Raw genomic sequence first — 24735 nt, 5'->3', positions numbered from 1 at the left:
TTTAAAAGATAGAAAGAGCACTACTTGTTGATGGATGGGATGTATGAGTAAGAGAAAGACATGGGTTAAATATAATGCAATGTATGTTTTCATTTTTTTGAAAAGCAGGCAGAATGGGTGTGAAGAATTGATTAATGTGTGTTTAGAAAGCAGTCTCAAGGGAAACTAGAAGTTAAAAGAACAAATAATCAACAAAGGAGTCTGAAAGACAGTAGCCATGGAGGAAATTACCCTAGCAGGAAATTGGTGTCCTGAAAATCGTTGTATAAATTATTTCAAAGAAAGAATGATCAAATAAGTTGACTTAAGAAAACAGAAAACTAATCAGTGTACTTTTCTATTAAAAGGGGGGGCAGACTCCTTAGTCATCAGGGAGATGCAAATCAAAATGACACTGAGATTTCATCTTATACCCATCAGAATGACTAAGATCAAAAACTAAAGTGACAACACATGCTGGAGAGGATGTGGAGAAAGGGGAACCTTCCTCCATTGCTGGTGGGAATGTAAAATGTACAACTACTTTGGAAATCAATCTGGCACTTTCTCAGACAATTAGGAATAGTGCTTCCTCAAGATCCAGCTATACCACTCTTAGGTATATATCCAAAATATTCTAAAGTACACAAGGACATTTGTTCAACGATGTTCATAGCAGCTTTATTCGTAATAGCCAGAACCTGCAAGCAACCCGGATGTCCCTCAACAGACAAATGGATACAGAAATAGTGGTACATTTACACAATGGAACACTACTGGGTAATTAAAAACAAGGAAATCATGAAATTTGCAGGTAAATGGTAGGAACTAGAAAAGATCATCTTGAGCAAGGTATCCCAGACACAGTAAGACACACATGGTATATATTCACTTACTGGATACTAGACATATAATATAGGATAACCCTACAAAAATCTGTACACATAAAGAAACTGAGCTACAAGGAGGACCCTGGGTAAGATGATCAATCCTCACTCAGAAAAGCAAAAGGGATAGACATTGGAAGAAGGAGAAAACAGGAAAGAGGACAGGAGCCTACTGCAGAGGGCCTCTGAAAAACTCTACCCTGCATTGTATCAAAGCAGATACTGAGATTCATAAACAAACTTTGGGCAGAGTGAAGGGAATCTTAGGAAAGAAGGGGGAAATAGTAAAACCTGGAGAGGACAGAAGCTCCACAAGGATAACAAGAAAACAAAAATATCTGGGTACAGGGGTCTTTTCTGAGACTGATACTCTAACCAAGGACCATTCATGGATATAACCTAGAACTCCTGCTCAGATGTAGCCCATGGTAGCTTAGTCTCCAAGGGGATACCCTAGTAAGGGAAATAGAGACTGTCTCTGACATGAACCCAGTTGCTAGCTCTTTTACTGTCTCTGACTGATGGGGGAAAAACTTTGCCAGGCCATGGAGGAGGACAATGTAGCCCGTTCTGATGAGACTGGATAGGCTAGGGTCAGATGGAAGGAGAGGTGTACCCCCCTATCCATGGACTTGGAGAGGGACATAGGAGGAGATAAGCAGAGGAGGGTGTGACTGGAAGGGGAGAAGTGAGGGTGCTACAGCTGGGATACAAAGTGAATAAACTATAATTAATATAAAAATAAAAATTTAATTAAAAAAGAGGGACAGACAGATATACAAAAATCTCTCAATGGTTTCTGTGAGGGTAAGGAACTTATTTGTTCTTTGCCCTTCATTTTTGAAAGGGGTATCCATTGTGAAATATTTTATGCTGATAGAACTGATATCACACAAAAATGAGCTGTTCTTTATTTAGGGCCACTAGGAACTATCAAGAGAAATGGAACTGACCTACCAGAGCTGTAACTGAAAATTGAAGTTCCCTCTAGAGATGATGTCCTCAATGGATGACAATTGCACGGCTCTGGGCAAATTGTCATGAATGCCAGTGAAGACTTTCAAGGGTCTAGTGCACAGACTCTGAATGAAAAAGGAAGGAAAGATAAAAATGAAAGGCCTTTGAGTGGTAGAAATCACAGGTATCATGCAGTATAATTAGCAGTATGAAAATGTCCAGTTTCAAACAATGGAAATAGCTAAATTTGCTCTAAGGAGTCTGCTCCCTCACTTTAAACAAGTTGTAGAAATGGTATGCAATTTGCCACAGTAATGAACCTTATATTTGAAAATGATGCCAAAGATCTCAATAATAGATGAATGTTTCAAATACATCTATAAAGAATGTTACCAGTATAGAAAACGATCTACTTTTGAATAAACAAGTTTATCTCAAAATTGATGCCTGGAAATAACATATATGTTCTCTTGTGGATATGAAATTATAAATTCTGTATATTTCAAATTCACTGAATTCTTGAACACAAATAGGTAAAATGAGTTCCTTACTAGTCTTTTGAATTTGTTATGGGGATGTCGTAAACTATGTTTTTGCATTATGGTGGCTAACTATTCTCCTCATACACATGTTATTTTTTATTAAATGAATCTGCATTTTCTCTAAATCTTTCAAATTAAAATTACACACACTTATTCCATATATTATACTTAGCAGAGAATGTATGATTTGTTGAATATGCATCACAAACCAAAATATTTTATTTATTATACAATGTGAATTAAATAAGAACTTAGAGCTTATATTATATCATTGAAATTTCAACTTGAAAGACATATATAGATAACGGCATCTTCACCAATAAAATGAGCTACTTTGACGTAAATAAGTACCAAGTATGATTATGGGAATGATAAGTGTATCGTCTAATATACTATTATCATGCATTTAAAGCTGATCACATTTATTGAGTCTTTAAGTTTAAATTGAACATTGTTCTATACAATGTATATACTTTCCAACTCAGTAAGGAAACATACCTGAAGTCTATCTAGAATTAAAAATATAGAAGCTAGATGGAAAAGCATTGAGTGAAATATTGTTTGAAGCACTTAGTAAAAGTTATGGAATTACATAAGTAAAGTTAACAAGATCTGTAAGTTAAATTGTGATATTTGTATTCAGAACACTAATACTTGTGATAGTTTCCAGTATACTTACTGGTAAAGCTCATGTCTTTGTTTTCTGGAAGCTCTCATAGGAAATCTTGAAAACATATACATATATATATGTGTGTGTGTGTATATATAAATATATATATTAATGGAAAGAACAACAGCAATGACAAATTGCCTTTTTTTAATGTTTCTATGTGGACAAACTCATTCAGTACACAAATACATGTATATTTACCCTGTTACCATTTCCAGACATTGCTTTTATCAAAGAACTTTCCAAATTAGAAAAAAATGTACAAATTTCTTAGTGACAAAATTTTCACTGCACAAAGTATCCAAATTCATCAACATTAAACACTAAACATGCCTCGCAATATTAATTGAAGCAATACTCAATACTTTTGGATGTGGCAATGGTTTCTTTCATTAGGTGTCTAACAATTATTTGTTTGTTATCTTCAATTTCCAGAACATTTAACAATACCCACTTGTCTAGTAATAAGGTATTAAATTTGTGCAACATTTCATATTATGAAAATCTTTCTTAACTTAGCCTTATATAATATCCTAGGTAAATACATAAGTCATGTCTCCTAGTAAATTAATTTAATATCATAAAAAAACAAATACATATTTTAGCATAATACTCATTATGACTAGTGTCCTAAATATGGGCTCTGTCAATATATATAACTATAGAGTTTGGGGACTTAAAAAAAATTCTAAATCTTACAAATTTGCACACTGTTACCACAGTAAAAAGTATCTTTCATATTCATAGAAGAAAACAATGACTTTCAGGACTTGGCAACCTCTCATCCCTTTTGTAGCTGTCATTTGCCTTATTTGAAATGAGCTTAAATGAAATGAATTAATGTATATTTCTATGATCGACAAGTTTTAGTGTTCAACAGAATCACCAGGATGGTCAGATAAAATACACATAACTATTCCCCGAGAAGTTTCTCACTCAAAAGTTAAGGAATGAGATTCAGTAGTTAACAATTAAACCATTCTTGGGTGGAAATGATTGTATGAGTCTATGGATAATATTTTATAATACTATAATATTTTAGGAGCCACTAACAGAAGAAGTCAAACAAAATTATTAAATGCCGCATTTTCCAATGAGGAGGGTGCCGATTTCTTTTCTTCCTTCTTCCCCTTTTTCTTTCTTTCTCTCATTTTTTTAGTCTGTTACATGTTTATTATTATTTACAATTTATTCACTTTGTATCTCAGCTGTAGCCCCTTCCCTCATCTTCTTCCTGTCCCACACTCTCTTCCTCTTTCCCTCCCCATGCTCCTCCATTAGTCCACTGATAGGGGAGGTCTTCCTCCCCTACTATTTGACCTTAGCACATCAGGATTGTTTGGATTCTCTTTCTCTGTGGTCTAGTAAGGTCATCTCACCAGAGGGAGGTGACCAAAGAGCAGGCAACAGAGTTTATGCCAGAGACTGCCCTTGCTCCCCTTACTAGGAAGCCCACATGGAGAATGAACTACAAGTGGGCTACATATGAACAGGGGATCTAGGTCCTCTCCATGCATGGTCCTTAGTTGATTCATCATTCTCTGCACGGCCCCCTACAGTCCCATATTTTTTGACTCAGTTGTTTTCCTTGTGGAGCTCCTGTCCCCTCCAGGGTTTTCTATCTCCCCTTTCTTCAACTAATATTCCCTGCACTCTTCCCAAAGTTTGGTGAGAGTTAAGTAATCCAGAGCGGAAAAGCAGACATGGAATATACTCACTTAAAAGTAGATATTAACCATATAATAGAGGATAAACATACTAAAATCTATAGTCCTAAAGAAGCTAAACAACAAGGAGAACCATAGGGAAGATGCTTAATCATCATTCAGAAAGGCAAACTGATTGGACATCTGAAGTGGCAGAACACAGGGATCAGGACAAGAACCTACCACTGAGGGCCTCTGAAAGACTCTACCCAGCAGTGTTTTGAAGCAGATACTGAGACCGTGCTTATTTCTATAAATGATTTTCCTAGAACCTCTTCCTCAATATGAATGAAGAATTACTCATTTTTCTTTCCCGACATTTCAAATATCCCTCAAGAAAGTGATTTATGTTTTCAAGCGAGTTTTCCTAATCTCCCGAAAGTGCTGTTTATGTACACTAGGTGTTGTAAAACATGCTGAGCTGCTTTTCATATAATCTACAGGGCGTGTGCATGTCCAGGAAGGAAACTGCACCAACATACTAAAAACTGGATGGTTTAACAAATAGAAGAGTATCATTCTACAGTTTAGTAGATGAAATATACATGATCATTGTGTTGACAGATTTAGTTCATCCTGAGGGCTGGGTGTAAGAATTACTTCTTTCCTTCTTTTCCCTTTTCTGACATCTGACTGTACTTTTATTATCAGTGTACTATCACCCCATCTCTCCCTTCTCAATCATGCATAATTCGGTCTGTGTGTTTCTATGTGCAAATGTTTGTTTTCTAATTAAACTAACAATATTAGATGTCATTCAAATGAAATATGTTTGAAAAATAGATTCCAATAAAGCCACATTTTCTAGCACAAATGATGATTACCTATATATATTTTTAAAAGATACATATCAACATATTTGACAGTGTCAGGTACCCGGAATATCTAAAGTTTTTAAGTCAGTGGTTGTTTAAAGATACTTTTCCCCGGGGCCAAGATGGCAGCGCCAGGAGAACACCATGTCTGAGAAGCGAGACAACACACCAGTGCAGCGACCAGGAGACTGAACTCTGGGCCCTAAAACAAAAGCTATTGTGTTTCCCAGGTGAGGGGAAGATCCCACAGCGTAGGAATCGGTCCAGTCCACTCTCAGCTGCCCAGCCAGAACCTGGAAGAGAACCCAGCTAACACAGGCTTTGGTTCTCCGGGCTGGTGCCGAAAGCCTGCATGTCCCGATCACTTTCCCAGGCTGATCGGTGGGCACAAGGGTGCCTGAGACTGAAAGTCCAGTCCCAAGAAAACCCCACGGGGAAGGAAAGTTGCCAGACGGGTCACGGGTCAACCAGTCTTTCCCTGGAAGGTCTCTCCAACCACGGGTACCTGCCGCCATCACAACTGAGCTCCCGCCACGCACAGAGAGAAGCTCTGCGCCTAGCTCAAAATCCCTACTCCCTCTTCGGAGGAGGCAGGAGGCATCCAACAGAATCTGCCACAGACCACATGGTCTGTACCCCAACCTGAGATCGGGGCTGAGAAAACCCAATCCTTTCGGGCACTCCCCAAATGCCTACATAACCCTGCCACAGCGGAGCAGAAGGATAAAGAGGCACACAGCGGCTTCACAGTGCCGGAACTCCAGTGCTGCCAGCAGCTCCTAAAAAACAAACTACAGCTCGGGATCTGGGACTGTGGTCATTCTAAACATCCTGAGATTCTCCTGGGTCCAGCGCAATAAGGTCTAGCAGCAAGTTCTATCACCCCTGAGAGCACCTCCATAATCTTGCCCTAGCAGAGGGGAAGGTCAGAGATGAAGGACAGAGAGACAGCCTGCCAAGGACACAGCACCTTCTCTCCACCTCACCCAGCAGCTCCTAGCAGAGAAAACCAAGCTCCGGATCTGAGGACACTCAACCATACCTGGTACTCTCTTGGGATGAGCAAACATAGATTCTACCACTAGGCTGCTTCTGGCAGAGAGATCTGGGCCCGAGATCTGGGATTGAGTACACTCAACCTAACTCTTTCCAGTGCCACCCAGGGACCAGTCAACATAACCCCTCCTGGCAGAGGGAAAGGACAGAGAGGCTGCACACAGGAAAGGTAGACACTGAGTCCTGTGGCCACAGTGTCACAGAGCTGACTGTTACCCTACCCATGCACTTACTCAGCAGTACCAAAACAGAGAGTAGTGAGCAAGGGGAACCCCTATGCATTCCAACTGGTCTTACAAGAGAGTGAGTGAGCCTTCTAGGGAGAGATTGCCCCAGACCCAGGGCCTCTTCACAGAAGCAACTAGACTAGATCCCTGCCACCCACACCCCTAGTGTGGGCATCATAGGGATTCTTGGGATAGTGACCCCAACATTGAAGCCTCTGCCTTGCAGGTCCACCAGTGTAATCCAGGCAAACAATCCCTGGATCTCAGTCAGAAATGTGTAATAGTTGCTTGCAGGCCACTGCAATAGTCAGAGAATTCGCTCATACACACTGCGCCCACTAAAAGCTCACACGAATAGCGCCAGCGTCACATTCTTTACTTAGGCAAAACTGAAAACACAGTGCACACTCCCAAAGCAGTGAACCTCTCTCATCTTCCTGAAAAAACAGTCCAGAAAACAGAAAGAGAGGATCATAGTCCGAACTACAATCTCGAGGAACAAACAGTGAGGATTATAAATAACCAGATGGCTAGAGGCAGACGTAAGAACACTCCCAACAAAAATCAACATAATGACCTCACCGGCAAACCCACAAAACAATGGACACTTCAATTCACTAGATATACAAGAAAACGACCTCAAAACTATGTTTCTCCAGGTATTAGAGGCCCATAAAGATGAAATGAACAAAGCGCTCAGAGAAATAACCAAAGAAATTGAGACTAACCAAAAGGAAACAAATTGTGCTCTCAGAGAAATGACCACAAAAATTGAGGGAAACAGAGAAGAAATGCACAAAGCTCTCAAAGAAATGTCCACACAAATGAAGGCAAATAAAGAAGAAATAAACAAAGCTCTCATAGAAATACAGGCAATTATGCCCAAAGAAGTAGAGGCACAATTAGTGATACATAGAGAGGAAACGGACAAAAAAATAGAAGCTATCATTGAAAACCAGGAGTCCACATTCAAACAGATGAAGGAAATGGTGCAAGACATGAAAACAGAATTAGAATCAATAAAGAAAACACAAATAGAGAAAAACCAGGAGCTGGAGAACATAGAGAAAATATCAGGAACTACAAAGGTAAGCATCACCAACAAAATACAAGAGATGAAAGAAAGAATCTCAGGAGCCGAAGATACACTTGCAGAAATTGACACGTCTCTCAAAGAAAAAATAAAATCAGAAAAGTTCCAAACACAAAACATCCAAGAAATCAAGGACACCATGAAAAGACAAAACCTAAGAATCATAGGAGTAGAAGAAAAAGAAGACATCAGGCTCAAAGGTCCGGAAAATATTTTCAAGAAAATTATAGAAGAAAACTTTCCCAACTTAAAGAAGTAGATGGCCATAAACATACAAAAGGCTTACAGAACACCAAGTAGACTAGACCAGAAAAGAAATTCTTCAAGTCACATATCATAGTCAAAACACTGAACCTACAAAACAAAAAAAAAAATTCTAAAAGCAGCAAGGGAAAAAAGCCAAGTAACAAATGAAGGTAGACTTATCAGAATCACACCAGATTTCTCAACAGAAACTATGAAAGCCAGAAGGGCATGGACAGAAAGCATACAGTCCTTAAGGGACCACAGATTCCAACCCAGACTACTATACCCAGCAAAACTTTCAATCAACATAGAGGGAGAATTCAAAATATTCCAAGACAAAACCAAATTTAAACAATATCTACATAGCAACCCAGCTCTACAGAAGTTACTAGAAGGGAACCTCCAAACCAAAGAAAACAAATACATCTAAGGAAACAGAGGAAATAGATAACTACACAAAAAAAAAAAACAAAAGAATACAAGCACTGAAACTCAGTGACACCACCAACCCCACAGCTAAAGTAAGTAACAATTGTTGGTCACTAGTTTCTATCAACATCAACGGACTCAACTCCCCAATTAAAAGACACAGACTAACAGAATGGTTGTGGAAACAGGATTCATCATTCTGTTGCATCCAAGAAACACACCTATGCAACAAAGATAAACACTACCTCAGTGTAAAGGGCTGGAAAAATGTCTTTCAAGCAAATGGTTCCAGAAAACAAGCGGGAGTCGCCATCCTAATATCTAATAAAATAGATTTTCAACCCAAGTTAATCAAAAAAGATAAGGACGGCCACTATATTCTCATCAAAGGAAAAATCCACCAAGAGGACATCAAAATTTTAAATATCTATACCCCAAATACAAGAGCACTGACAATCGTAAATGAAACAATATTAAAGCTTAAATCGCACATTGATTCTAAAACCCTAATAGTGGGAGACTTCAACACTCCACTCTCACCAAGGAGCAGATCAACTAGACAGAAAACAAATAGGGAAATAAAAACACTTACACAGACCCTAAATCAAAATGACCTAATAGACATCTACCGATCTTGTCATCCAAACTCAAAAGTGTATACCTTCTTTTCAGCACCGCATGGAACCTTCTCCAAAATAGACCATATAGTTGGTCATAAAGCAAGCCTCAACAGTTACAAAAGGATTGAAATAATCCCTTGTATACTATCTGACCACCATGGACTAAAGCTGGACATCAACAACAACAGAAACAACAAAAAGCCGACATGCACATGGAAACTGAAAAACTAACTACTCAATGACAGCTGGGTCAAGGAAGAAATAAAGAAAGAAATTAAAGACTTCTTAGAATTCAATGAAAATGAAGGCACAACATACCCAAATTTATGGGACACATTGAAAGCAGTGCTCAGGGAAAATTTATAGCACTAAGTGCCTACAAGAAGAAATTCGTAACATCACATACAAACAACTTATTGGTCCAACTGAAAACCCTAGAAAAAAAAGAAGCAGATACACACAAGAGGAGCAGACGGCTGGAAATAATCAAAATAAGGGCAGAATTCAATCAATTAGAAACAAATAAAACTATTCAAAGAATCAATGGAACAAAAAGCTGGTTCTTTGAGGAAATCAACAAGATAGACAAACCGTTAGCCTAACTAACTAAAAAGCAGAGAGAATCTATCCAAATCAACAAAATCAGAGATGAAAAGGATGACATAATTACAGACACTGAGGAAATTGAAAAAATCATTAGGTCATACTACAAAAGTCTATATGCCACAAAATTTGAAAACCTAAATGAAATGGACAATTTTCTTGATAGATTCCATCTTCCAACATTAAGTCAAGATCAGATAGAAAGAGTGAACAGCCCTATATCCCCCAAGGAAACTGAAGCAGTCATTCACAGTCTCCCCTCCAAAAAAAGCCCTGGGCCAGATGTTTTCAGCGCAGAATTCTACCAGACCTTCAAAGAAGTGCTCACACCAATTCTCCTCAGACTATTCCACAAAATAGAAACAGAAGGTACATTACCAAACTCATTCTATGAAGCAACAGTCACCCTGATACCTAAACCACACAAAGACCCAACAAAAAAAGAGAACTTCAGACCTATCTCTCTTATGAACATTGATGCAAAAATACTCAATAAAATACTTGCAAACCGAATCCAAGAACACACCAAAGATATCATCCACCATGACCAAGTAGGCTTCATCCCAAGCATGCAAATGTGGTTCAACATACAGAAATCCATCAATGTAATCCACCACATAAACAAATTGAAGGAGAAAAACCACATGATCATCTCCTTAGATGCTGAAAAAGCATTTGACAAAGTGCAATACCCATTCATGTTTAAAGTCTTGGAGAGATCAGGAATACAAGGCACATATCTAAACATAGTAAAGGCAATATACAGCAAGCCTATAGCCAACATTAAACTCAATGGAGTGAAACTTAAATAAATCCCACTGAAATTAGGGACAAGATAAGGCTGCCCACTCTCGCCCTACCTCTTCAACATAGTACTTGAAGTCCTAGACAGAGCAATAAGACAACTAAGGGAAATCAAGGGGATATAAATCAAAAAGGAAGAGGTCAAAGTGTCACTATTTGCAGATGATATGATAGTATACATGAGCGACCCCAAAGATTCAACCAGAGAACTCCTTCAGCTGATAAACACGTTGAGCAAAGTGGCAGGATACAAAATCAACTCAAAAAAATCAGAAGCCCTCCTGAATACCAAAGACAAAAGAGCTGAGAAAGAAATTAGGGAAACAAAACCCTTCACAATAGCCACTAATAACATAAAGTACATTGGGGTGACACAACCAAGCAAGTGAAAGACCTGTTTGAGAAAAACTTCAAGTCTCTGAAGAAAGCAATCGAAGAAGATCTCAGAAGATGGAAAGATCTCCCGTGCTCATGGATTGGTAGGTTTAACATTGTGAAAATGGCCATCCTGCCAAAAGCAATCTACAGATTCAATGTAATTCTCATCAAAATACCAACTCAATTCTTTACAGACCTTGAAAAAAAGATTCTCAGCTTCATATGTAGAAACAATAAACCCAGAATCTCCAAAACAATCCTGTACAACAATAAAGCATCTGGAAGTATCTCCATCCCTGATCTCAAGTTGTAATACAGAGCAATAGTAATAAAAACTGCATGGTATTGGCATAGAAACAGAAAGGAGGATCAATGGAACCACATAGAAGACCCAGAAATAAACCCACACAATTAGGAATACTCGATATTTGACAAAGAAGCCAAAACCATTCAATGGAAAAATGACAGCATCTTCAACAAATGGTGCTGTTCCAAATGGATGTCCACATGTAGAAAAATGAAAATAGATCTATATTTATGACCCAGCACAAAAGTAAAGTCCAAGTTCATCAAAGACCTCAACATAAAACCAGATACTCTAAATCTGTTTAAAGAAAAAGTGGGGAACAGCCTAGAACTCATTGGCACAGGAGACAAGTTCCTGAACAGAGCACCAACAGCACAGGCTCTAAGAGCAACAATCAATAAATGGGACCTCATGAAACTGAAAAGCTTCTGTAAAGCAAAGGACACTGTCATCAAAACAAAACGACTGCCTATAGATTGGGAAAGAATATTCACTAACCCTTTATCTGACAGGGGACTAATATCGAGTATATACAAAGAACCAAAGAAGCTGAAAAGCAGCAAACGAAGTAATCCAATTAAAAAATGGGGAACAGGGCTAAACAGAGAATTCTCAAAAGAGGAACATCGAATGGCAGAGAAACACTTAAAGAAATGCTCATCCTCATTAGCCATCAGGGAAATGCAAATCAAAACGACACTTAGATATCACTTTATACCCATCAGAATGGCCAAGATGAAAATCTCAAGGGACAACACATGCTGGAGAGGTTGTGGAGAAAGGGGAACCCTCCTCCACTGCTGGTGGGAATGTAAGCTGGTACAACCACTCTGGAAATCTGTCTGGCGCTTTCTAAGACAATTAGGAGTAGTGCTTCCTCAAGACCTAGCTATACCACTGCTAGGTATATACCCAAGGTTTGCTCAAGTACACAAAAGGGATATTTGCTCACCCATGTTTATAGCAGCTTTATTTGTAATAGCGAGAACCCGGAAACAACCCAGATGTCCATCAACGGAGGAATGGGTACAGAAATTGTGGTATTTTTACACAATGGAATACTACTCAGCAAGTAAAAAGGAGGAAATCATGAAATTTGCAGGCAAATGGTGGGATCTAGTAAAGATCATCCTGAGTGAAATATCCCAGAAGAAGAAAGACAAGCATGGCATATACTCACTTATATAGACCTATAAGATGTGATAAACATAATGAAATCTGTACACCTAAAAAATATAATCAAGAGAGCGGACATGGGGTAAGATGATCAATCCTCCTTTAGAAAGACAGATGGGATGTGCATTGAACTTATGATAGGAGTCTACTGAGCACATTTGAAAGACTCTAACTAGCAGTGTTTTCAAAGCAAAGACTCATGACCAAACCTTTGGCAGAGTACAGGGAATCATAAGAAAGAAGGGGGAGTTAGTCTGATGAGGAAATGATAGGAGCTCCACAAGGACCAAATATATCTGGGCACAGGGTCTTTTCTGAGACTGACATTCAACCAAGGACCATGTATGGATATAACCTAGAACCTCTGCTTAGATGTAGTCTGTGGTAGCACAGTAACCAATTGGTTTCCCATAGTGAGGGGAACAAGGACTATTTCTAACAGGAACTCAATGACTGGCTCTTTGGCCTCCCCACTCCCCAAGGGGGGAGCAGTCCTGTTAGGCCACAGAGGAGAGCTTTGCAGCCAGTCCTGAAGATACCTGATAAAACAGGATGAGATGAATGGGTAGGAGGTCTCCCCTATCAGTGGATTTGGAAAGGGGCACTGTGGAGATGAGGGAGGGAGTGAGAGACTGGGAGGGAATGAGGGTTCAGGACACGGCTGGGATACAGAGTTAATAAAATTTAATGGATAAGAAAAAAATAAAATTAAAAAAAAAGAAAATTAGCCTTGAACAGAGGGAAAAAAAAAGATACTTTTCCCTTAGTACTATCAGAAAACTGCTACTCTGTTACCTCCTAGAAATAAATGAATATATAGAGGCAAGGTAAGCTGACAGTAAGCTGACAGCTGTTGTGCATGTAGTGTATAATACACTACTTTGAAGTACAAAATGGTATCACTTATGGTAAGCATGTTTTTTTTTTTTTTTTTTTACAATTTATTCACTTTATTTCTTTTGTAGACCCTGCTCTCATCTCTTCCCAACCTTACCCTCTCTCTCTCTTCCTTCCCTGTCTCCCTCCCCTATTCCACTGAAAATGAATTCCTCCTCCCTTACTATCTGTCCCTAGCCTATCAAATCTCATGAGGATTGCCTGGATCCTCTTCCTTTGCTCAGTGTCAGCATCACCCCACCAGCAGGAACTGATCAAACAGAAAACTGAGGTCATGCCAGTGACTATATGTGCTGTACTCCCTTTACTCAGGAACCAAATGGAGACTGAACTCTCTATGGTCTACTTCTGAGCAGGAGGTGTAGGTCCTCTCCCTCCATGGTCCTTGGTTGATTCATCAGTCTCTGTAGTTCACCCTGGGTCTGTGAGACCAAAGAATTGAAAATTGTTTTTTGTTTGTTTGTTTGTTTTGTTTTTGGTATTAGTTTGAGGATTGGAGCACATGCCTTGGTGAAGGCCAGCCATGTAGAGACATGTCCAGCAACCTGGGGAAAGGAACTAGCTTTACTGCTTTCTTTTCCTGCCCACTAGATATACAGTTGCTAGGAAACTGGCCCAGATGGCCAGGCCAGAACCGTTTTTGGTCTTGACGCCTAAAGTAAACCAATCACTTCAAAAGTCAATTTCCCTTGCCCAATCATGTAATGCCAAGGCATGTAATACACACTTGTGTTTCTTCCCTTTAAAAACCTTGCTCACCTAGACTGTGCGGCTGCACTCCTCCTCTTCATCCAGGGAGAAAGCTGCAACTTGGGGGCTAGAGCTTGTAACAAAAAGATCCTCATGTGTTTTGCAGTAGAGTCAATTACTGGTGGTTTTTGGAGGTCTCACAAACTGGGCATAACAGGTCCATGATTTTTTGGCTTTGTTGGTCTGCTTGTGGGGCTCCTGTCCTCTCCAGATCCTGCTATCTCCCTCTTCTTCCATAAGACTCCATGCTCTCAGTCAAATGTTTGCCTGCGAGTCTCTGCATCTGTTTAGATCCCCTGCTGGGTGGAGTCTTTTAGAGCATATTTGTAATAGATACCCATCCTCCATCATGTTCTCTTTCTTCCACTGCTTCTAGTGTCTATTCTGTTTTTCCTTCTGAATGAGAGTTAAGCATCTTCTCCTAGGTTTCTCCATGTTGTTTAGCATCTTTAGACCTATAGATTTTAGAATGTTTATCCTACATTGTGACAAATATCTGTTTATTAGTGAGTATTTACCATGCATGTCTTTCTGCTTCTGGGATGCCTCACTTAGGATAATCTTTTCTAGTACCATCAATTTGACTAAAATTTCATGATTTCCTTGTTTTTAATAGCTAAGTAGTATTCCATTGTGTTAATATGCCACAGTTTCTATATCCTTTCTTTGGTTGAGGGACTCGTAGGTTTTTCCAGATTTTTTTGTTTGTTTATTGATGCTCAGATTTATTTTGAACATGTTTATTGAGATTCTTCAATGGCTTACCCCCATGTTATGTTAATGAGGAATGTTTTTGTGACCATTGGTTCATATGGAGAGCTGCTTGTTTATCAAGTTCCACTGTTATTCAGTGAAAAACATGTTTTCACCCTGGCCTTCACCTTGAGACAGAGAAAAGACAATGTTCCTTAAAACTTGTTTGTGTGACCTTGGACTATATCTGCTATAGGGATGTAGTTTTAGAAAACAAGTTTGGCAGTTCCACAAACTTCTTTCTTATATTGATGTTACTTGTTTTTACTTTGCCTATAGAAAGGAATTGTGGAATAAACTCATGCTGCAGTCTTACTGACTGCCCTCTAGAGCAGATCTCATGTGTAGTGTGACCTTACTTTAACTATTTCAGTTCTCACACCCCACTCAGGAACTGTTCAACTCTACTGGGGAGCTCAGGCAGGTTCAGAACTATTTTATGGGAGTATGGTAGGCTCAGCAGTGGCTATATAACTGAAGACAATGTATGTCCATATTTCAATAAGGATAAGTAAGGCCTTCACTACTCTACCTTCCATCCCGAATTCTGATTGAATAGTTCCTGTTATATTATTTATTTTTAAACTTTTTATACTATTACATTCTATTTTCCCTCCCTTATCAGTGGACTAGGGAAGGGACAAAGGGGAAGAAGAGGGAAGGTGGGTGGTCCTGGGAGGGGATAGAGAGGGGTACATCAGGTATAAAATGTGAATAAATTATAATAAATAAATAAATAAATAAATAAATAAATAAATAAATAAATGCATTTTTAAAAGATAGAAATAGATACATCACATGATCCAGATATGCTAATCTTGGGCATCTATCCTAAGTATGTTGTGTTTCACCCATGTTCATTGCTGCTGTATTCATAGCAACTATGAAATGGAAACAGCCTAGAGCTCCATCAGCTAATGAATGGGTACTGAAAATGAGGTACACTTATACAATGGAATATTACTTGGGCTTAAGAAAAATGGAATTTGCAGATAAATGGATGGAAGTGCAAACAGTCATGCTGAGCAGAGTAATAAAGACCAGAAATATGGATGGTCCATGTTTATCTCATTTGTGGATATTACCTTTGATTCTTCAGATGTGTATATTTAATTTGTAATACCCGTACAAGCTGGAAAATTAGTAAGAGGTCATGGAACGTTTCTAGATTATGACTATTAAAATAATAATTGAATAAAGCTACTACAAACATAGTTGAGCAAATGTCCTTGTACAGAAGAGCATTTGGGTATGTGCTTAGGAGTGGTATAGCTGGGTCTTGAGGTAGTGCTTCTCCCTGCATTCTGAGAAGATGCCTGACTGATTTCCCAGGTGTTGTACAAGTTTGTACTCATACCAGTAATAGAGGAAGAGTTTCCTTTCTCCACATCCTCTCCAGCTTATGTTGTCACTTGCATTTTTGACCTTTGCCATTCTGATGGGTGTAAGGTTGAATCTCATCTTTGTTTTGACTTGCATTTCCCTGATGACTAAGAATGTTGAACATTTCATTAAGTGTTTCTCTACCTTTCAATATTCTTCTGTGGAGAATTCTCTGCCGACCTCTGTACCTCATTTTTTATTGGATTACTTGATTTTTTTGGTGTTTAATTTCTTGAGTTCTTTATATATTCTGGATAATAACTCTCTGTTAGATGTAGGGTTAGTGAAGAGCTTTTCTCAGTCTGTAGGCTATCATTTTGTTCTGTTGACAGTGTCCTTTGCTTTACAGAAGCTTTTCAGTTTCATGAAATCCCATTAATTAATTGTGCATCTTAGAGCCTCATTGGTTGGTGTTCTATTCAGCAACTTGTCTCCTGTACCAATGAGCTCAAGGCTCCTATCTACTTTCTTGTTTAGCAATTTAGTGTATCTGGTTTTATGTTGAGTTCTTTGATCCACTTGGACTTGAGTTTTGTTCAGGGAAATGAATATGGGCCTATTTGCAGTTTTCTACCTGTAGACAGCACTATATGTTAGACCAGCACTGTATGTTGAAGATGCTATCTTTGTTCCATTGTATAGTGTTGGTCTCTTTGTCAGCACATGTCTATAGGCATGTGGGTTTATTTCTGTGTCTTCAATTCCATTCCATTGATCCACCAGTCTGTTTCTATGCAGGTACAAGGCCATTTTTATTACTGTTTCTCTATGGTACAGCTTAAGGTCAGGAGTGGAAATACCTTTAGAAGATCTTTTACTGTAAGAATTTTTTTTTAGGTATTCTGTGTTGTTTTTGTTTGTTTGTTTGTTTTATTTGTTTAGTTTTTCCATATGAAGTTTAGAATCGTTCTTTCAAAGCCTCTAAATAATAGTGTTAGTAATTTGATGGGAATTGAATCTGTAGATTGCTTTTGGCAGGATGGCCATTTTCACCATGTTAATCCTGCCAAGCTATGAACATGGGAGGTCTTTCCATCTTCTGATATCTTCCTCAATTTCTTTCTTCAAAGACTTGGAGTTTTTCCTATACAAGTCTTTTACTTCTTTGGTTAGAGTTATATCAAGACACTTTATTTTTTAGTGTGTCTGTTGTGAAGTGTGTTGTTTAGTTATTTTCTTTTTCAGTCCATTTGTCTTTTGTATATGAGAGGGCTATTGATATTTTGCGTTAATTTGGTATCCAGCCAATTTTCTGAAGGTGTTTATTAGCAGTAGGAGTTCCCTTGTAGTATTTTTGGGGTCAGTCATGTATACTATCATAATACCTGTGAAAAAGTTCTTCCTTTCCAATTTGTATCCCCTTGATCTCCATTAGTTTTCTTATTGTTCTAAGTAGGTAATCAAGTACAATGATGAAAGCATAAGGAAAGCTGAGCAGTCTTCCCTTGTCCCTGATTTCACTGCAATCAATTTAAGGTTTCTCTCTGTTTAGTTTGAGGTTGGCTATGGGATTGCAGTATATTACCTTTACTATGTTTATGTTTACATTTATGCCCTGTTTTCCTGGTCTCTGTGAAACTTTAAACATTAAAGGCTATTGGATGCTTCAAATCGTTTTGAGCATCTAAGAAGATGACCATATGTGTTTTTTTTTTCTTTCAGTTTGTTTATATGATGGATTACATTGATAGATTTCCTTATACTGAACCACTGCTGCATGCCTGGTATTAAGCCTACTTTGTCATGGTAGATGATATATTTGATGTTTTCTTGCATTCAATTTGCAAGTATTTTATTGAGAATTTTTGCACCAATGTTCGTAATGGAAATAGGTCTGAGGATTTTTTTTCTTTGTGGGTCTTTGTGTAGTATCAGTATCAAGGTTACTGTGGCTTCATAGAATAAATTTGTTAATGTTCTGTTTCTATTTTGTGAAATCATTTGAAGAGTATTGGTATTAGCTCTTCTTTGAAGGTCTGGTAGAATTCTGTGCTGAAATCGTCTGTCCCCGGGCTTTTTTTGAATGGTAGACTTTCGATGACAGCTTCTATTTCTTTAAGGAATAGAGGACTTTATTATTTATTTGTCTGACCTGGATTAGACTTTGGTGAGTGGAATCTATCTAGAAAATTGTCTAATTCATTTAGATTTTCAGACTTGTGGCTTATAGGTATTTGAAGTAAGACTTAATAATTATTTGGATTTCCTCAGTGTCTGTAGTTATGTCCCTCTTTTTCATTTCTGACTTTGTTGATTTGGATATTTTCTCTCCGCCTTTTAGTTATATTGGCTAAGGGTTTGTTTATCTTGTTGATTTTCTCAAAGAACCAGCTCTTCCTTTCATTGATTAGTTGATTTTTTTTTTTGTTTCTAATTTATTGGTTTCAGCCCTGAGTTTGATTACTTCAGCCATTTATTCTTCTGTTTGTTTGTTTGTTTTCTTCTAGGGATTTCAGGTGTGCTAGTTAAGTTGCTTGTATAGTTTGTCTCCAATTTCTTTATGAAGACACTTAATGGTATAAAATGTCCCCTTAGCACTGCTTTCATTTTGTCCCATAATTTTGGGTATGTTTCACCTTCATTTTCATTGAATTTTAGGAAGACATTAATTGCTGTCTTTATTTCTTCCCTGACTTAGCTGTCATTGAGTTGAGAGTTGTTCAATTTCCATGTGTTTTGGTTTTTTGCTCTTTTCTGTTTTTGTTGATGTCCAGCTTTAGTCCATGTTGTCCTGATAGGATACAAAGGATGATTTCAATCTTCTTGTATCTGGTGAGGCTTGTTTTGTGAACTACTATAAGGTCAGTTTTGGAAAAGATTCTATGAGGTCATGAGAAGAAATTATATTATTATCTGTTTGGGTGAAAATTTCTGTAGATGTCTGTTATGCGCATTTCGTTCATGACTATTGTTAGTGTTATTATTTCTGTGTTCAGTTTCAGTTTCATTGGCCTGTCTTTTGGTGAGAGTAGTGTTGAAGTCACCCACTATTAATGTGTGAGGATCTATGAGTAGTTTAAACTTTATTAATGTTTCTTTACAAATATGGCTGCCCTTGTATTTGGAATGTAGATGTTCAGAATTGAGATGTTTTTTTGTTGTATTTTTTCTTTGATGACTATGAAGTGTCCTTCCTCACCTCTTTTGGTTAATTTTAGAAAAAATCTATTTTATAAGATATTAGAATGGCTACTTCATCTTACTTCTTAGGTTCATTTTCTTGGAAAAACATTTTCTAGCCCTTTTCTCTCAGAAAATGTTTATCTTGTGGCTGAGGTTGTACTCCTTATATGCAGTAAAATGATGGGTCTCATTTTCACATCCATTTTGTTAGTCTGTGTCTTTTTATTGAACAGTTGGGTCTATTGATATTGAGAAATATTAATGACCAGTGACTGTTCATTCCTTTTATTTTGATTTTGGTTGAGGCAGTATGTTTCTGTGCTGGTCTTATTTTGGTCTTGCTGTAATGAAGTTATTTATATTGTGTGTGTGTGTTTTGTGTATATGTGTGTGTGTGTGTGTGTGTGTGTGTGTGTTATTATTGTTGTTGAATTCCTTATGTGGGAGTCTTTCTTCCAGTATATTCTGTAGGGCTGGTTTTGTCCATAGATATTGTTTAAACTTGGTCTGTCATGGAATATCTTTTCTCCATTTATTGGGATTGAAGGTTTTGCTGGTTTGAGAAGTCTGGATTGTCATTTGTGTTCTCTTAAAGTTTGTGGGACATCTTTTCAGGCCCTTCTTGCTTTTATGGTCTCTACTGAGAGACCATAAAAGAATTATCAGATGTAATTCTGATAGGTTTGCCATCATATGTTACTTGGCCTCTTTTCCTTTTAGCTTTTAACATCTTTTCTTTGTTCTGTACATTTTATGTTTTAATTATTATGTGTTGGGAGGATTTTCTCTTTTATCTACTATATTTCACGTTCTGTAGGCTTCTTTTATGTTTCTAGGCATCTTTTTTTTTTAATATTGGGGAGAGTTTCTTCTATGATATTGTTGAAAATATTTCTGGTCCTTGGAGCCATGAATCTTCTTTTTCTTCTAAGGCTATTATTCTTCGGTTTCTTCTTTTCCTGGTGTCCTTGATTTCTTGGATGTTGTTAAATGAACTTTTAACATTTTCTTTCATTACTTCGATTTCTTCCATTGTGTCTTCTATCCCTGAAATTCTTTCCTGTATTTCCTTCAGTCTTTTAATTATTTCCTCTCTAAAGGCTTCAATCTGTTTGACTGTATCTTCCTGTATTTCTTTACAGAGTTTATTCATTTCCTCTGTTATCATCTTTGTAAGCATAGATTTAATGTCATTTTCTGTTGTTTCAGTTGTGTTAGGGTATCCAGGGCTACTTGCCTTTGGACAACTGAGTTCTAGGGATGCCATATTGCTTTGGATTTGTTGATTATGTTTTCATGCCAACAGTTAGCCATCTGGTTTTCTCTTGCATTGGATGTTAGATCCTTTTGTCTACATGAGTTCTCAGTAGTGTGGAAAGAGCCCTGGGCAGGAAGCTGGATGTTTCCTCAGAAGCCCTTTTCAGATTGCTGAGAGTGATCTCTGACTGGCAAATGTTTCTCAGGGAATTGCCGCCCACTGGTCTCCTCAGATATTTGATCTTGAGGACCACATGAAATCCTCAGGATTTCAGGGATTCTCTTTTTCTGAGGGAAGTCCTGAAGTCAGCTGTCCTGCCATTGGCTTTCTTGGTCTGAGTTGAGTGAGCCCAAGCATTTTGCTCAGATACTGTGTTTGTTGGGTGCAGACTTTTTTGAGAACATTTGAGTTCAGAGATCTTGTTGGTCTCTTTAGTGGAATGGATTGAGCCTGGGAACAGTGTCTGCAGTTGCTTTCTTGGGTCATGAGCATCAGAGATTCTGCCATTGGAGCCCAAGATGGTAAAAGTGGGCCCTGATTTTGGAACCTGGAGTTTGGTCCTGGCAGGTGTCTGTAAGACAGTACAAGTGGGCGGTATCTACTCCACAGGACTGTGAGACTGAATGCTCAAAGTCAGAACTGAGAACCACTGGTACCAGGAAGGTGTACACAGAAGGTGAGGTTTGGTAGGTGGTCTAAGACTGGTACGGGTCCAGGCAGGAGCCCAGGAGTGTTTTCCATTTTTAGCTATGTGACATGAAGTTAGCTCTCCTGTTTCTCCATGGGTTCTTCTCTCACCTGAGAAGCACAGATGTTGGAGTTTTGGGGTCCACAGTATGTACTTCCAGTCACTATGCTTTCATTGCTGAGCTGCTGTTCAGATACCCTGTTTGGTAGGCCATCATCTTGGATCCTCCAAGCATTTCTTATTCTAATATTTTACAATACTTTCTCTGGCCATTATAAGCTCTTTTTTCCCCACGTGATCAGTGAAACTGTATCATCAAAAGCAATAATTACAAAAATGAAAATGACAGCAACACTTGAAAAATTTAGATTATGTAGCTTAATGTGAAGTGTCAATATCACTCATTACAGTGATATGGCTGTTTTTTTTTTCATTTATTCAAGCTTTCACTTTATGTTCCCTTATAAGTCTTTGTAATTTCTAACTTTAACTGTTTCAGTATCCATTAATTTCATGCAAATAAATTAGACAATTGTATTATTCAGGGTTCTCTAGAATCATAGAATTTATGAAATACAATTCTATATATAGAGAGAGATAAAGACAGAAGATAGATAGATAGATAGACAGACAGACAGACAGACAGACAGATAGATAGATAGATAGATAGATAGATAGATAGATAGATAGATAGAGATAGATAGATGTACAACTTTCAGCTACATCTCCAGCACCATGTCTGCCTGTATGCTGCCGTGCTTCCCACAATGATGATAATCTACTAAACCTCTGGACTTTAAGCCAGTCCCACTTAAAAGTTTTCCTGCATAATAGTAACCAGACATGGTGGTTCATGCCTTTAATCCCAGTACTATGGAGGCATAAGCAGGTGGATCTATGTGAATTTCAGGCCAGCCTTGTCTACAAAGTGAATCCAGGACAACCAAGGATACACAGAGAAACCATTTCTATAAACAAAACAAACAACAAAAAAAGAGTTGCTATGGTCATAGCATCTCTTCATAGTGTCTCTTCACAGTGATACAAATTTTAACTAAGACAATATGCATCTTCCTCCCTCAAGATCCAAATTAAAGGCTTATTCTTCCAGCCTTAGGATCCAGATCAAAGGTGTATGTCTTATTACCTCAATGGTCCAGATTAGAAGTAAATTGACTCACTTAAAACCAAGCAGAAAATCTCTCACAGCTGTGACTTCTATTTCTAGATTGTACTTCATTCCAGGTGTTGGCAATCAACTATAGCCATCACAACAATGTTATTATTATTAACATCATGAATGAGCATCACTCAAAAAGAAAATTTCTAGTTTTATTAGGGGAGTGGCATGACAGATCCACATGAGATTGTGACTATTAGACAAATTCTTTGTTGTGCATTTGAGTATACAAATAGATTAGTGTTTCTTTCAGGAACACTATGAATGAGAAGATAGAGATCAAGAAGAAAAAGAAAAGACTCTAAAAGAAAATAAACAGTCTTTAACAGAGACTACATACTATGTATCTTCAGAAAAGGAGTTGTTAGACATGCAGGGAATTTATGGAAGAAAATCCAAAGTCAAAAAATAAACTGTTTTCAGAAAGAAAATAGAAGACATGAGTAATTTGGAAAACCACGATAATATATTCCCACTCTTAGAGTTTCCATCACATCAACACTGATGCTCTGTAAGGTATTGACGTACTCAGTTCTCATTGGTGTAAATTAAGTAATAATTCTGAAATATTAATTCCAGCCCCCACAAGAATTAATAATTTTGAGTTAAGAACTGTAAAGTAGTAGAGCAATATCTCTCTAAGAACATTTTTTGAGAAAAAAGATAAAGTCCAGTGGTTTTGAAATGAGAATGTATCTGATGTATATATTAGTGTAGGTTCTCCAAAGGAAAAGAACTAATGGAATACATATATTTTCATAATCCCATATATGGGATTATTTTAGATTGTCTTAAAGGATGTATTATAGGTAGCCCAAAAATGGCTGCCTCAGTTTCTGGAAAGCCTAAGAATCTGGTAGGTTTTTTAGTACACAATAGTTAATATTTCAGTACTCCTAATCTTGTGCTGGAGCCCTAGAGGATTTCTGAAGAACTCCTGCCCTGAAGAAGTTAGTTCTGAAGGAATGATGCAGCAACAACTTGTCAGCAAGAGTGAAGGACAGCTTGAAAATTGTCAGACAATTCATTGATGTCTACTTATGTACTTTTATGTTGATCATGCAATATTCCTTGATGTCTTTTAATATCTTTCCATTTGAAAATAAAAAAAAATCATTTAGGCTTCACTAACTAATTTAGAAAGAGAGAGTAAAACATTCATGCCACCATTACAGAAGGTTTTACTACAATTCTAATTCTTATATTCCTTCCAATGAAATCATGTCAGGTACATGTGCCTTATTGTTATCTAAAAAGTCTTAGTTACAGTCTGAGGACTTTTCATACTTTATCTACGTCTTGTAGTAAAATATGTATCCTTTGAGGAAAAGCTATGTGCTTATGCACCTAGTATGTTTCCTGTAACAAATGAAGTGTGTGTGTGTGTGTGTGTGTGTGTGTGTGTGTGTGTGTGTGTGTATTTAGGTGGGATTCTGGATTTGGGAGTTGTTTTGTTGGGGTAGTACACTGAATGATATTTTTAATTGGAACACTGTCTTTTTCCCATTTAATGAAAAATAGTGGAACACTTCGTAACAGTTCTCCAGACTTTAGCCTAGCTGATTCTATGATGAAAGTACCATTCTGACCATAAAACTTAGCACATAGAAAATAAGTAAAACCTGTCATAACAAAACAAAACAAAACAAAACAAACAAACAAAAAAAAAAAAAAACAATGTTTGAAACCATCAAAGTCCATAGTTTTTGGGAAGTCTTTAAATCCACTAATCTTGTTGTTTGTTGTTGTTGTTGTTGTGTGTGTGTGTTAGTTTGTTTCTACAGTTCTGCTTCTATCTAACTATTCTTGCTACCAGAGTTATGCCACACCAGTACATAGTTTTGTGCTTAGAGACTCAACTTGAGGACAAATTGGGGATACACTGGAATCCCAAACATCCACTGTACTCACCAGCAGATTATTAAAGGCTTTCTATTGGCTTAAACCTGTGTCTGTGTAGTCTTCTTTGGTGAATGCCCTATAACACTATTTCATACTAAATACTATGTTTGACAGTTTATGTTCTGTCTTTTTCACTATAATCAATTATATTGTAGTATATTACAGAAAATTCTTTATTGTGTTGAGCATGACATGTACTCAGACTAACCATATTGCTTTTTTTAGTTTCACTAGAGACCTAAATTCTTTTCAGCTATAGACACACACACACACACACACACACACACACACACACACACACACACA

Source organism: Psammomys obesus, unplaced genomic scaffold (assembly GCF_907164565.1).
Source record: "Psammomys obesus unplaced genomic scaffold, mPsaObe1.curated_primary_1811, whole genome shotgun sequence".
Lineage (NCBI taxonomy): Eukaryota > Metazoa > Chordata > Mammalia > Rodentia > Muridae > Psammomys > Psammomys obesus.
The sequence above is the reverse complement of the archived record's forward strand: the minus strand, read 5'-3'. Positions refer to the sequence as shown.